Raw genomic sequence first — 14,484 nt, 5'->3', positions numbered from 1 at the left:
TCAGATACTCAATTATGAAGGACAATCCAACTTTAAGTCTAGCCAAGAAATCATGTTTCTTAACTTAGATATTAGGGACATGTCATTTCCCCAGTAAGTAATTTTTTTTTAATATTAAAAGTGAATACTTGTATTTTATGTAGAACGATCTAGTTACCAATAACTGAAAAATTAGAGCATATTTTAAAAGGCAGAAGAGAATCTTAGAAAAACATAGTTCTCTTTAAAATGAATCTATCCAAAAACTTGGTAGGTAGGTTAAAATATAGAAATTCTATAGAAAATCTCCATTCTTCACTCAATCAGGAAAAAATAAATAAAAGGGAAAAAAGGAAATAGAAAAGGGTACTTTTAAGTATTATTTGCCTGGAGCTGGCATTCAATTTTCAACAAATCTCCAAAAGACTAACTGAAGCCTTGTTGAAGGGAGTGGATAAAGCAATAAAGACTTTCCATAGGTACTTATTCACTGGGAAAGGATTTTATTAAAATTTAGGAAGCTAGATGCAGACAGAATAACTGTGTACCTTTCTGGTTTTCACTCTCTGAGACTACACATTAAAAAGTCACTCTGGCACCAAGGCTATAGAACAGGAACAACCTCCAATTTAGAATGCTTCAGAAAGAAGTAAAACAAAATATTATATTTGACTAGGCTAATAATCATTGTATACTCAATTTGATGAAATAAGTTGATATACACCTGATTTTATCCCAATGGTAACTTTTCTTTGCGTCACTGCTAAAGCAAATAAATATCACTGTTAGTATGAAAAGAATATGCAATTCATAGTCTTTATTTTATTAGTATTAGATTGAAACCAGTTAAGTTTGAGGTCATGAATCTTAACCTCTGGTCTATTTAAAAATATTTTCATATTTAAATATTTATATTAAATTGTATGTAAATAATTTTATATTTAAATATTTAAAATTAAAGCAAATATTTTAAATAAAATGATTAATTAATATACTATACCCTCAGATTTGGAGAAGGAAATGGCAACCCACTCCAGTATTCTTGCCTGGAAAATCCCATGGATAAAGGAGCCTGGCGGGCTACAGTCCATGGGGCCGTAAAGAGTCAAAGGCCACGGAGCAGCACACTTAGGTTTACATGGTATACACAAAACCATTAAAGGCCCTTAGATAGTTTGAATGCTTTCAAGTCAATCTATATATGAGGCTATTAATTTCAACCTGATGCTAAGAAGTCAAATTATCAAGAAACACTATGGTACTTCACCTAAATTTGAAGTCTATCCAAGAGTTATGGAAACATTCTTTATATTTCCTTTTAAAAATCCCAGAAGTTACAATGGGTATCAAATGGAGTTAACTTAACCTGATTTTATTAGGAGATGAGTCACAAAAAAGAGGAGAATCAATCACATTTTTTAAACTCATGATACTAACACTATGCAAAAATGCACTCAATAGCCTAGGCAAATACATTGATAGCCTTTGATCTACTTAAATAACTATGTCAAAATTCAACTTCAATTCTTGTGTTTATAAATACCATGTGAACATAGCAGAGAATTACTAGAATAACCCAAGTCAAAACACTAATTTTATTCAGTTTACTGACTATTTAAATCCCCTACATGGTCTGCTTAATTTGATCAGTCACTCAGTTGTGTCCAACTGTGCAATCCCATGGACTGTTCCATGGAATTCTCCAGGCTAGAATACTGAAGTGGGTAGCCATTCTCTTCTCCAGGGTATCTTCCCAACCCAGGGATCAAATCCAGGTCTCTCGCATTACAGGCAGATTCTTTACCAGCTGAGCCCAGGGAAGCCCAAGGATACTGGAGTGGGTAGCTTATCCCTTCTCCAGCAGATCTTCCCGACCCAGAAACCAAACCAGGGTCTCCTGAATTTCAGGCTGATTCTTTACCAGCTGAGCTAACAGGGAAGACCTTGATTATTGTTATGGTTTTTGTTTCCGAAACTTTCAACTGGAAAGAAGTAGGAACAATGATAATTCTTTACAATATCTAGAATAGACATTTGCTCATTTTTAAATCAGCTTACACTTTTTTACATTCCACCTTGGTAATATCTTTATTTTGCAACAAAGAAGAGCCAACATCTAATGAATCAAATTGATGTTTAATTTACATTTAAAATCAAGTCTGTTTCAAACTGTTTCACTATCCTCTGTTCCAGTAAATCAGCAAAGATTCCCAATCAATAAGTGATGCACTGAGTATAATAACTCATGCTTATGCATTTCACATTCTGATACATTGGAGAAGTCATTTCATTAATAAATGTTGAATTCCCATACTTTGCTTGCTACTGCAGTAAACTACATTGGTGCCCATTTCAATTCCTTAAATGTCTAGGTGTTATAATGTTTATAAAAATTGCTTTCATTTGAAAGGACATGCTCTAGTTAACTGAACTATCATATACTTTATGGTATAATGCAAAGGATAATATAATAAATCCAATGTATAATGTGGCAGATGATAGAATACTGACCATAAAAATCACAAGATTTACAGAAATTGTATTTCCAATAGGATAATATTAAAAAAAAAAAAGCTCAAGAGAAAACTCATTCAAAGATGTTTGTAATTGCCATAAATTGGGGAAGAGGAGAAGGCAAGAAGGGAGAAGAAATGGGAGAGGGAGAAGGAGGTGATGGGGGCAAGAATGGAGAAGAGAAACCAGTAGGGCTCTGAAATGCTTTGACACATCCTTTAATACTGAATTTCCTGTTGTGAAGCAATGTTGTTATATTATCCCAGATAGCCTATTGCTTAATCCTGTCCTGAAACTGAAAGTGTTGTTAAACTATATTTCTGCATCATGTAGAGTACGTAGTATCAAGGCTGCTTCCTAAAACAACAAAAGCAGGGGGTGCTTAACACTGAGATCACATGGTTTGATGAAGTGCTTATACTGCTACTGACAAACTCTCTAAGGATATATTCCCTCTATTATAAGGGACTGCTATATGAAGGCACTTCAGCCTCCCACAGTCGTTATTCTCAAGGAATGTTACACTTTATATCATAAAATGCAATGCTATGTTACTCATTCTTATTCAATTTTCAGCTTTCCCTTTCTTTAAATCCATCACCAGTATGGTGATATTTAACAAATGTCTCTTAGTGATATAGAGAAAATCACATGTATGGCAGGAGAGACACAGGATAAAAGTAAAAAGACTTTGGTGAAAACAAAGCACCTTTATTCTTTAAAAAAAAATCAAGTTACTTTTTTTTTTTGTGAGAAGTTGCACTGATAATAAAGAGTTAAGCCAAAGTTACACTGAAACATAATTTTAACAAATCAATGCTAATATGACATTAAAATAATGCATTCCCAAAAATATATATCTTTTAATGTGATAGATGCGATTTTCTTACAATGTCTGCCTCTTGAGTTACTTGGACAAAGAAGGTATGGCAAAGGCAAAAATGGCCTCATTGGTTTTAGATACCCTTACGAAAGACAGCACAATCGGATTATAAAAAGGCTCGAGGTCTCATACTGAAACATCAAGTAAGGTGAAGCTGCTGTAGGATAAGAATAGAAGAGGAAAGAGGTGACCCCGAGCTGATACCATTATCTTAGAAAACAGACACTCCTTGTTGATTGAAATTTTTTTCATTCAGATGTGTGATAAAAAATCTGTAATTTTGAGTGTTGAATATTATCAGATGTAAAAGCATGAGCTGCTATACCACTATTCTGTAGACATAATTCAAATGCTTTAATTGAGGGGGGAGGCAGACTTTAAAATGCTTAAATTCAGGGCTTTTCTATGTGCCTATTATAGGTTATTGTAATTATGAAAAAATAAAATTTTCTTCATGAACTCACTTTGTGAAGAAAAGGAAAATCATTTTTATGCCAACTTGCATTTCTCAATTATAAATTCATAAGCTATTCTTTGGACTCAGATTTTTTTCCAAAACATTCATAATAAGGACCACACACTTAATACAAGGCCTAATTGAGTCTACCATTGCTCAGTATAAGCCTAACTAGAATAAGGGCACCTTTCTTGCTACTTGGGTTTTAACTTCAGCCTGTTTCAGACACGACTTTTAAACATAATATGATGAGTGAAGTCACTTTTCTGAAGCCCTATTCCAGATACGATTTTGGGTTAATCAAAAGTAGAGTTTTCAAAAATAGACTTGGAACCTGGAGACCAAATAGCTGCGTACAATAACTTATGATTGGCATAAATCAGTTGTATATTTCTCTACTTAATACTTTGTTGTTTCAGTATTTTATGAACACTTCTTAATGTGGCAACAGTATTAGAATGTAATTTGCATGGCAGAAAAAAGACTAAATTATGGACAATGCTTTCAAAACCCAAGGGCTAAACTAGAGGTAGTTGGTTTTACAGCCCTGCTTTGTATTAATTGCTTACAATGCAACACTATTACTGATAATAACACTTAAAAATATGGTTCACTATGCTGCTGATTCAGCATCATTAGGGCGAAGGCTGTTCCTGTGCTGCAGCCTAGCGGAATGATTTGGTATAAAAATGACATATTCCAGGAGCACTGGCTTATCACTTGCTGCAAAGTAGGTTAAGAAACATATGAAATAGTTCATATGTCCAATATCCCCCAGTTAATACATACTTTGCCTCAGTCATTTGTTTACATGTGTTATTAAATGAAGATCAAAAGATGTATTCTAGACTCTGAACAGAGTTCACACAGCTGGAATTAACCTTTTCAGTCTCAAACACTCTCTTTTTTTCAAGAAAAAAAAAAAAAAAAGCCTCTTTCCAATACACTAACTTTCTTAATATTGTGCCAGTAATGTATATCTCTCTAGATAGAAAGTCAGTTTTCTATCCTTTTTTTTCCTTTAGAAAATCTTAGTGTAAGTGGAAATATAACAGTATAATACTAAACTGGATACCTGTATAGTACCATTCTTACCAATAAACAGCTAGGTTTTATAAACATCTAGGTCTATCACCTGAAGTATTAATCAGGAATCAAGCAATTTGACCACTGACTTCACACATATACATGCCTATGTGGATGCCATACAGATTATGTGCGCCTTTCCTAAGTCCCTGGGATTTCTCTCTCTCTCTCTTTTCTCCCCCTTTTCAGGCATCTAAGTGTATGGAATTCTATTCTTTGATTGGAGTCAGAAAAGACATACGCATTCACTAGGGAAGTCAATTTGTTAGCAGCAAGTATTTGAAACCAAAGAAGTATCTGATTTAATGAAAGCAGACATTCACTCATACTTTAAAAACACATAATTTTTTTTAAGTGAAAGCAAGTTAAAGAAGCATTTCTTTATGTTTTCATGATCAGAATGGATCTGTATTTGTTATGTTCCTAAGACACAAACACACTCTGCTTAGATCAGAGCACACTCCAATGCCTTTGCTCCACAGCCCACCCCACTCCCAATAAATCACTATTTCCTTATGCATTACACATTGAATACAAACGTGCCACCTTTACTATGCTGTAGGGAGAGGGGCAAGAAGATTAGCTATATAACTTGTCATTTACCTCTTTCTCTATGATACAGCCCTCTTCCTATTTTCATCACTTTAACTAAAAATGAATCTAGAGCTCTTGTCAGTGACATAATGTTTTCATGAAAGTTCTACTAATTAAAAATCCTCACCATACCAGACCTAAAAAATGAGCACACTCTTGCCAAGTGTTATTCACCACAGAGAAGCTCTTGTAGTTACATTTTAAAGGAGGACCCAGAGGAAGATGCTGCGGAGGGAGAAAGTCTACTAACATATACATTGAGGTTTACCAGTTGTCAGCATCAGAGGGACAGACTATTTTTAATAGAGATCCTTCAAGAAAACAACAACAAGAAGAAAAAAAAAGAAAAGAAAACATCCATCTCCGAACAGCTGAGCATAAGACATGTGCAGTTTCGGATAATAGAAGCTTTTACTGGAATAAAGAACCACAATTACAGGAAATAGATCTGTTTTTTTGGAAGCAAAAGATGAGAGGTCAATTTTAAATTGATGTTTGTCTTTGCACCTGTAGACTCCTCTTTTTAATGATAAGGAGATGGTGGTTTTTATTGCATTGGCAGGAAAACACTTTCAGACTACTGCTTTTGCCCATACTTACAGTGCTATCAATAGTTACTTGTCGGGGACATGCATTTAGTCTTGCAATGTGCTGCATTAATTTAACACCACATAAAATATGGATTTTATTGCAGCAGAGACAATAAATGCTGCAACTGCTGACTATATGCATTTCATCTCCCCTCTTCATCTTTCCTCTCTCATACTTCTGACTCAGACACAAAATGCGAATCTAGGAATTATGCCTATTCTATTTCTGATAAATGCCAATCTTTCTTATTTATGTAGATGCTTAGTGACCATTGACAGGTTCAAGGAATCTGTCTTCTGCCTGTCATTTCTCCTTATATTGAACCTACAATGAACTATGACTGTAAATAAGTGCAGAGGGGATCCATTCATATGGAATGCAAAGTAATGTTCAATGATAGAGTTCAAAGCAACAATCTTCTCTTCAAGGGATTTTTAACATTAAGACGAACAAGCATGAGCATAACAAATTACCCTCCATAATATATTATTAGCATTTGATCAGAGTGAATGAATTCACAAACTCTAACAACATAACCCACTGTTGAGCATAAATATGTAATTTATCCAGTTTCACATTACCTCTTCAGCTATTCAAAGCAGTGGTTTCTAGAATACAATATATAGTTTTATGCTTAGTAATTTTTTAACATATTAAAGATAATTATTTGAAAATAACTGCCGAATACAACTTAAAAACAAACATTCTCCCCCAGGGAGAGAAAATAAGAGACCTTAAGGGAGTTAGGAAAAAAAAGAGAGAGAGAGAAATGAAGTCTTCCTACCTTTTTTTTATCAGCTTCTGGATAACGGAAGTTGGTTCCAGCCAAAATAACCCTGGAGAAATTGTCACTATATCCCCTTTTTGTTTGTTTTCGGCTATTTCCTATTACTGATTCTACTTCAATCTAACTCAAGCTTTCTCTCAGCATCACTTTTAACTCTGGACGGCAGGGAACCGAAAAAACCGGGGGGCGAGTTCTCTCTGATTGGCTTTCATTCAGTGCTTCTGATTAAGGGGGGGGAAAAAAGAAAAGAAAAGGAAGGGGGGGGGAAAAAACCCTTCCTCACTCGGAGAGAAAGGTTCTGCTGATAGAGCTGCAGCACTCGCCATGGGAAGGTTAGAGACTGGGGAAGTGCTGGCTTTTGCTCGCACACAGCGATTTGCAAGTGAATGCGAGGGGAGGGCGCATCCGAGAGGAGGGCTTCGGATGAAAGGCGTCCCCTCCCCCGCAGGGCAGAAAGACTCTCTGTTTCAAGGCTAAGGTAATCAGCCCGATCTAATCCGGCTGTGTCCGCAATGCAATCTCAAGAACGGGACTGCTTCTAGCAATTCTTTTTTAATAGATACTTCTTCTTCATCTGACATAGATATCCCTGCACCATCCTTAACTCCAGATCGCCGAAATCCATGAAGCGAGTGCCAAGTCAAATTGCAACCAGATCTGAATCGTTACCGGAGTGATTTTGGTTGCGGTTTGAATTAATATTTATTTTTGCTTACAGTGAACTTTCTTTTCCTTGGTTCTCCAAATATCTTATTTTTTTATCGCTTATGGTCATAGGAGAACATACCTTGCTCGTTGTTTGGGGATGTTCGTGAGCTAGTCTTGTCTGCCTAATCTTACCTGCTTTGCCTTTTGATTTTATAGATATAATATTTTATTCATGATGTAAATATGCAATTAACGCTATTAAAATATTTAGATTTGGGGCTGGACATCGTCTCCTTTCTTGTTCTTCTTCTTTTTTTTTTAAACTTTTTTTTTTTTTTTTTTCTCAGAAACTTGAGTGTCATGCCCAAACGCGGGGGGGAGGAAGGCAGATATACATTTGGGTGGTTCTGTTTACTTAACCATCTAACTGTTTATCGCTCTATTTATTTATCTCGACGTTAAATTGGAATCAACCAAAACCTTACCAAAGGATGTCAGTATAGCTCCACAAAATAATGAGCGTTTTTATATTTTTCTGGCTTCATGTAGGTTCCTTTTTAAATAAGTAAATTACATTAACATACTATAAAATAATAATATAATATAAAAATAACTGTAAAGCTGAGGGAGGATTATGAAGATAACTTTTTAGAATACATACTACTGCTCAGAAATAGTAAATGATACACTTAAGGACACAGAGCTAACTCGTGACAGAATAAAAACTAGAAGGTGACAGTACATATTTTATATTTATATAGACATATTAAACATATAACATATATACTTATGTGTATTTAGAATTTCAGTTTAGTTCTGTTTCTGAAATGTCATACTACTGCCTGGGTACCTGTGGGTGCTCAGCCACATCGGACTCTTTACAACTCCTTGGACTGTACAGTTCGCCAGGCTCCTCTGTCCATGGAATTCTCCAGGCGAGAATTCTGAAGCAGATTGCCATTTTCTAATCCAGGGGATCTTCCTGACCCAGGAATCGAACCTGTGTTTCTTGTATCTCCTACTTTGGTAGGAGGATTCTTTACCATTGAGTCATTTGGGAAGCCGCAGGCCCCTTAGAAAATTAGCATAATGGGAAAGGAAAGCAACTCAATCTGGGGGAGAAAGAGGGTGTGGGGATACTATTAATAAATAAGATTTCAAAGAAGGTTTAGTATACTACAAGGTTATAATAGGACCAATGTTGCCAGCTAGGACTTCCCTGGTGGCTCAGACAGTAAAGTGTCTGTCTACAATGCGGGAGACCTCGGTTCGATCCCTGGGTTGGGAAGATCCTCTGGAGAAGGAAATGGCAATCCACTCCAGTACTATTGCCTGGAAAATCCCATGAACAGAGGAGCCTGGTAGGCTACAGTCCACGGCGTCACAAAGAGTTGGACACGACTGAGCAACTTCACTTAATGTTGCTAGCTAGTTTTTTGAGGTTACCCTGGTGGTTCAGTGGTAAAGAATCTGCCTGTGATGAGAGACTCATGTTTGATCCCTCATTTGGGAAGATCCTTTGGAGATGGAAATGGCAACTCAGTCAAGTATTCTTTCCTGGGAAATCCCATGGACAGAGGAGCCTGGGTTGGCGGGGGGGTGCTACAGTCCATGGAGTCGCAAAAGATTTAGATATAGCTTAGTGACTGAACCACCACCACCAGCTAAACTTAGAGTCAGATAAAAATTCCATTTTTTTCTGTAATATATTTGTGTTAATATGATGTATGTGTCTGTTCAATCTAATACTGCCTTTGACATATTAAAATTGGTTGTCAAGAGAAACTATAGAATCTCTTAGTCCATATATAAATTTTTATAGTGTTTAATTAAATGCAACAGGTCAGGTGCATACATGATGGTCTCTTACTAGATTAACTATTTTTTTATTAGTTTCATAATAAATGACTGCATAGTATGAGGAGTTGCTTACATTACATTTTAATTGGTCCAGTTGAGAAAAATAACCATTTCATTTATTAATGAAAATACAAATGAAATGATGTGTTCCCCAAATAAGAGGTTTTTTTGGTTTGTTTTGTTTAAACAAGATAGAAGTTTATTCTTCTCTTACATAAATTTCTGGGTCATTATGATTTCTGTGCTCTGTAAAGTCATCAGAAATTTGGGTTACTTTTCTCTTAATGCTCAACTAGTCTTTTGAACTCATATATTTAATACAATAGCAATCACACCCACATCTGCTTTCTAGAAAGAGGACTAAAATAAAGAAGGAAAAGATGCCCTCTTCACTGGAATTTTCTACGGTTTCATTTGCTGGAAATGAGAGAGTTGTCCACAAATTGTTTCAAGGGAGGCTTGGAAATACAGTATTTACTCTGGAAAGCTATTTGATCAGCTAAAAGTCACTCATACTATTAGAGAAGATGACAGAATTGGATAAAATAGCAGCAGTGCCACCATATCTATGTACCATATGGTAGCATATTTTAAAAGTATTTAGAGAAATAAAACAAAATTTGGTTTAAAATTAAAATTTTGTCATGATGTTACAGAATGGTATCCACTGCAATATGCGTTTTACTAACATTTAAGAACTTTGAAGTATGAAACAATGGTGTGTGTGTGAAGTCACTTCAATCATGTCTGACTCTTTGCAACTCTGTGGACAGTTATACTGGAGTGGGTTGCCATTTGAAACAATGATATTGCCAGTTATTGCATTTTCCACCTTATGGTCAGTTACTGTATTAAATGGAGAAGGAAATGGCAACTCACTCCAGTATTCTTGCCTAGAGAATCCCATGGACAGAGGAGCCTACAGTCCATAAGATCCCAAAGAGTCAGACATGACTGAATAACTTCACTTTCACATTTCACTGTATTAAATAAATAATAAACAAAACATCCATGTATCCTAAAATTCAGGATGTACAGAAGCAGATATGAGAGAGAAAGAGAGAGAATTTGAAAAATGAGTATTTTAAAACTTATCCTTTTTTTTTTTTAATGCCTTCCTTGTGCAGGAGAGACTCTTAAGCTATCCTATTGAATAAAACTTTAGTAATAAAAATTAAAATAAAGCATAAACAAAACTGGCTAAAAATTAAAACTTCTGATAGTTTTTATTTTATTAAGCAATATCATTTTCAGTTCCCTTTGTGTCTTTTTATAAGTGGTTTCATTGGGATTTTGCAAATTTCTTTCTTTTGTTTTCTCTGGAAATGTTATGTAACATAGTCCTGTGAACTGGGTAAAGCTTCCCTATGGTAACCAATCTTAGGAATGTTACCCCATAGAAAGTCAGAAAAAGGAATACTAAACTCTGTATAAATGGGACAAATCAGTCAATGCCTCACAAAAGTATCCCTCAATGTGAGGAAAGGCCACATGACCATTATAAGCAAATGAGCTGATGAAAACTTAGAAAAATATATTGTTCCATACTTTTAAAGCTAAATGTTAGATTACATAGAAAATTCCTTACTTCCTTACATACTCGTAAAATCTCAAGAAAGTGAAGAGCATGCTACTCCCGTTACAGTAAGGGACCCTCTGAAGGCTGATCCCTTTCAGTGCAAATATAAAAGACACAATCTGGTTAAAACCAATTAAATAAAACAACCTTCCATTCCATGTGGAATTATATGCCTAAAAATTGTCTCAGTGTTACTAAACAATAAGCATCAATCCTTAAAGTGCCACTTGCTAAACAGCTACATACTTGTTTTTACAACAATAGCTTCTCAGTAGCTTTTCCAGGTTTATTTTAACGGGTTAGAGATTATATCAATTTCCACTATAACACACGACTGAGCGACTTCACTTTCACTTTTCACTTTCATGGATTGGAGAAGGAAATGGCAACCCACTCCAGTGTTCTTGCTTGGAGAATCCCAGGGAATGGAGAGCCTGGTGGGCTGCCGTCTCTGGGATTGCACAGAGTCGGACACGACTGAAGCGACTTAGCAGTGGCATCAGCAGCCACTATAACAGGAGGTTAATCAAACCTGGTTCTCTCTCTAGAGCTATGAAATGAGAATAGAGATTGTCTACACTGCTTCACTCTCCACAAATACATTGGCAGAAAAATAATTTGGCATAGTATGTTTGACGCATTTTTTCTTATCTCTTACCAGTCTGGCTTATTGGACTTTAGAGGCTGGAAAATTTTAAAGCACAGTGTCCTGCAATGAGTGGTCTAGGGTGATTCATATTCTGTTTACTCAAATGTCCTTAATTATCTTTGAGTTAGAAATTGAAGTGAATAAAGAGAAAAGCAAGGTGAGAGGCACTGATTCAGCCACCGCAGATAATAACTGAAGAAGCATGGTTTTGCAGTCACCCTTCCTGAGGCAGTGTAGTCAACGATTTGAACCACAGCAATGGATGTGTGATTTGGGAGCTAGAAGTGCTCTTCATATTCACCTAGTCCTCTCTATTCATGTTGTAAACTACCATCTATCACTCAAAATGAAATAATAATAAAATTGTTATTACTATTTTATTTGGTTAGTTTGACTGAAGTAGGCATTTCGCTTGAATGGATTCTGTTATTTGCAACTGAACTGTTAACTAACACCCATTGGTAATGACAACCTCTGTTACTACTCTTTAACCATGTGTCAACATTTCTTAAATCATTTAATTTGGGGGTGGAACAAATAAGGTAGTACATAGCCAATTATGTTTCCAAAAATGTAATTATTTTGAAAAACAATTGAGTTGAGGAAAGAACATCTACTTTTAAATTTATTTTGACCCTCCTAACCTCTTCTGTTTATAAGCCTCTGTGTTCTGTGCTTTAGGTATAAAGGTCAGGGCTGATTTTCTTTCTTAGATCAAATCTGAACTGCATTACTTGATTTTCTTTCGAGTATTTTTAGTGAAAAAAATTTTAGTTACATATGAAGAGATTTACAAATAAATTGAATCTTATCATCTTTGCAAGGCAGAAAAAAAAATAGATTGAATAATTTTCATGTTGATTGAAAAGTAAATTCTTACTTAATCTGACTGCTTCCATCTCTACCTGAATAAGGATAGTGGCTTATTTTACATTTTGAATTATTGGTAAAATGGAAGTATCAGGACTGGATTATCTATTGTTTGGTTGTGATTTCAGTTCATGCCTGAGAAAGTAAATAAAGGAAAAATCTTTCAAATAAGAAAGTGGAAAACAATAAGCAATTCTTATATGTTTGTAATTGTATTTAATGAACAAAAATATCTCATATATTTAGATTTTATGTTGTATAGTTAATACAGAGATTAGGTCTGAGTGGTTACAAACTACATCTTAATAATTAATATTTTCACTCTGAAAAGCCATTCTAAGAATTCTTAGAATCTTTTGAAGAAAAGGCATTATTTTAAAATAAATATCTGTTATAAAAGCCTAGAAAAATCACAACTACTTTTTTATTTCTTCTTTCAAAATATTTCATTCTTCCTCTTCCTTTCCTTATTATTTGTCAATAAATGTTAATTTTGTGATATTTCACCCTATATGTAAGCTATCAAATTAGCTTGTGAGCTTGATGGATATTGACAGAAGAACAAGACTCCTAAGTCAAAGACAAAAGGCACAGGGAACAGCATAGCCAACTTATCTGTGTCAATTTTCTTTATCCCACAACTCATTTGGGCAATGCCTAAGATGGGCAGGTGGATGTTGCACAGGCAGTGGGTTGACATTATAGCTGAGGGACACCAAGTATAGGTAACCCTGCTTTTTATATAAAGCACTGTGAGCAAAACTGCCTGAACTCCAAAGGGAGATACTGCTTTTATGTTGCTATATAGCATGCAAATCCTTCTACACTGGTGGGAACATTAACTCATGATTCAAGGGTGTTTCTGTACAAATGTCTTTTAAAGATAAAGAAAAGGGAGTTTATTCTAAAATGTGAGAGAGACATATGGAAAATTGCCTCCAAAATTAGTATTTGTTGATTCAATGAGAAATATCAGCTGGAAGCTCACCTGTATGAGAATGTGGTCACCCTAGTCTTTAGGAAATTTATGCACATGACTGGGTATTCTTCCTATAGAATCAACAATGTGGCCTGTGACAAAGACCGTCACTAATCAGACTTTACTCAGCTCCCCTGAACTCTTTTACAACCAGCCCTGCCTTTTGGACTTCTGTTTTCATCTCTGCATTATTCCATTTTAGCAAGAATCCTGCTGAGTCAGCTTAATCAAAATCTCCACCCTCATTTCCTGATCGCCCTCAATTTTTTATTCCATTCCTCATGCTCCATCATCCCTCAGGTGATGTCTGATTAGTCTTTTCTACTTTCAATAAGAATCCCACTAGGTCAGTTTAGCCCAAATTCCAACTTATCCCTGATGTTTCTTTCCTAAAATCTTCCATCTCCCAGCCTCATCCTGCTCATTGGCTATAAGTCCCACTGCTGCTTCTGCTAAGTCACTTCAGTCGTGTCTGACTCTATGTGACCCCATAAACGGCAGCCCACCAGGCTCCCCCATCCCTGGGATTCTCAAGGCAAGAACACACTGAGACATGTTATATTCAGAGTTAAGCCCAACCTTTCTTCTCCACAGCAGACCCCATTGCAGTGGTCCCTACATCCATCTTGATGTCCCCCTTGAATAAAGACTTCTTTACTGTACTTTATCAAGTATCATTGGATACCTTTTTCTGTTAAAACTTTGTAAGATAAATAAGTTGTAGGGTTGTCATGTACAGCATGATAAATATAATGAAGACTGCTGTAGATTACATCTGAAAGTTAAGATAGTAAATTCTAAGAGTTCTCATCACAGGAGAAAATACTTTTTTTCTTTTTCTTTAATTTTGCATCTGTATGAGATGATGAAGTTTCATTAACCTTAATATGGTAATCATTTCATGATATATGCAAATCACATCATTATGCCATAATACACCTTAGTCAGTGGTGTATGTCAATTACACATCAATAGAACTGGAGGAAAAGTAGCAATTTTCTTTTCTTT

General features: G+C 35.4%; 1 protein-coding gene across 1 annotated transcript in view; it reads right to left on the bottom strand.

Moving 5' to 3' along the window:
• LOC102187435 (cadherin-10) overlaps positions 1 to 7,328 on the bottom strand; it is a 185,320-nt gene extending 177,992 nt beyond the window's left edge. The window contains 1 exon segment of the mRNA XM_005694845.3: positions 6,889 to 7,328. The gene's annotated coding sequence lies outside the window, so the exon portion shown is untranslated.

Source organism: Capra hircus, chromosome 20 (assembly GCF_001704415.2).
Source record: "Capra hircus breed San Clemente chromosome 20, ASM170441v1, whole genome shotgun sequence".
NCBI lineage: Eukaryota > Metazoa > Chordata > Mammalia > Artiodactyla > Bovidae > Capra > Capra hircus.
Note: the sequence above shows the minus strand (reverse complement) of the source record. Positions and strands in the feature narration are given on the sequence as shown.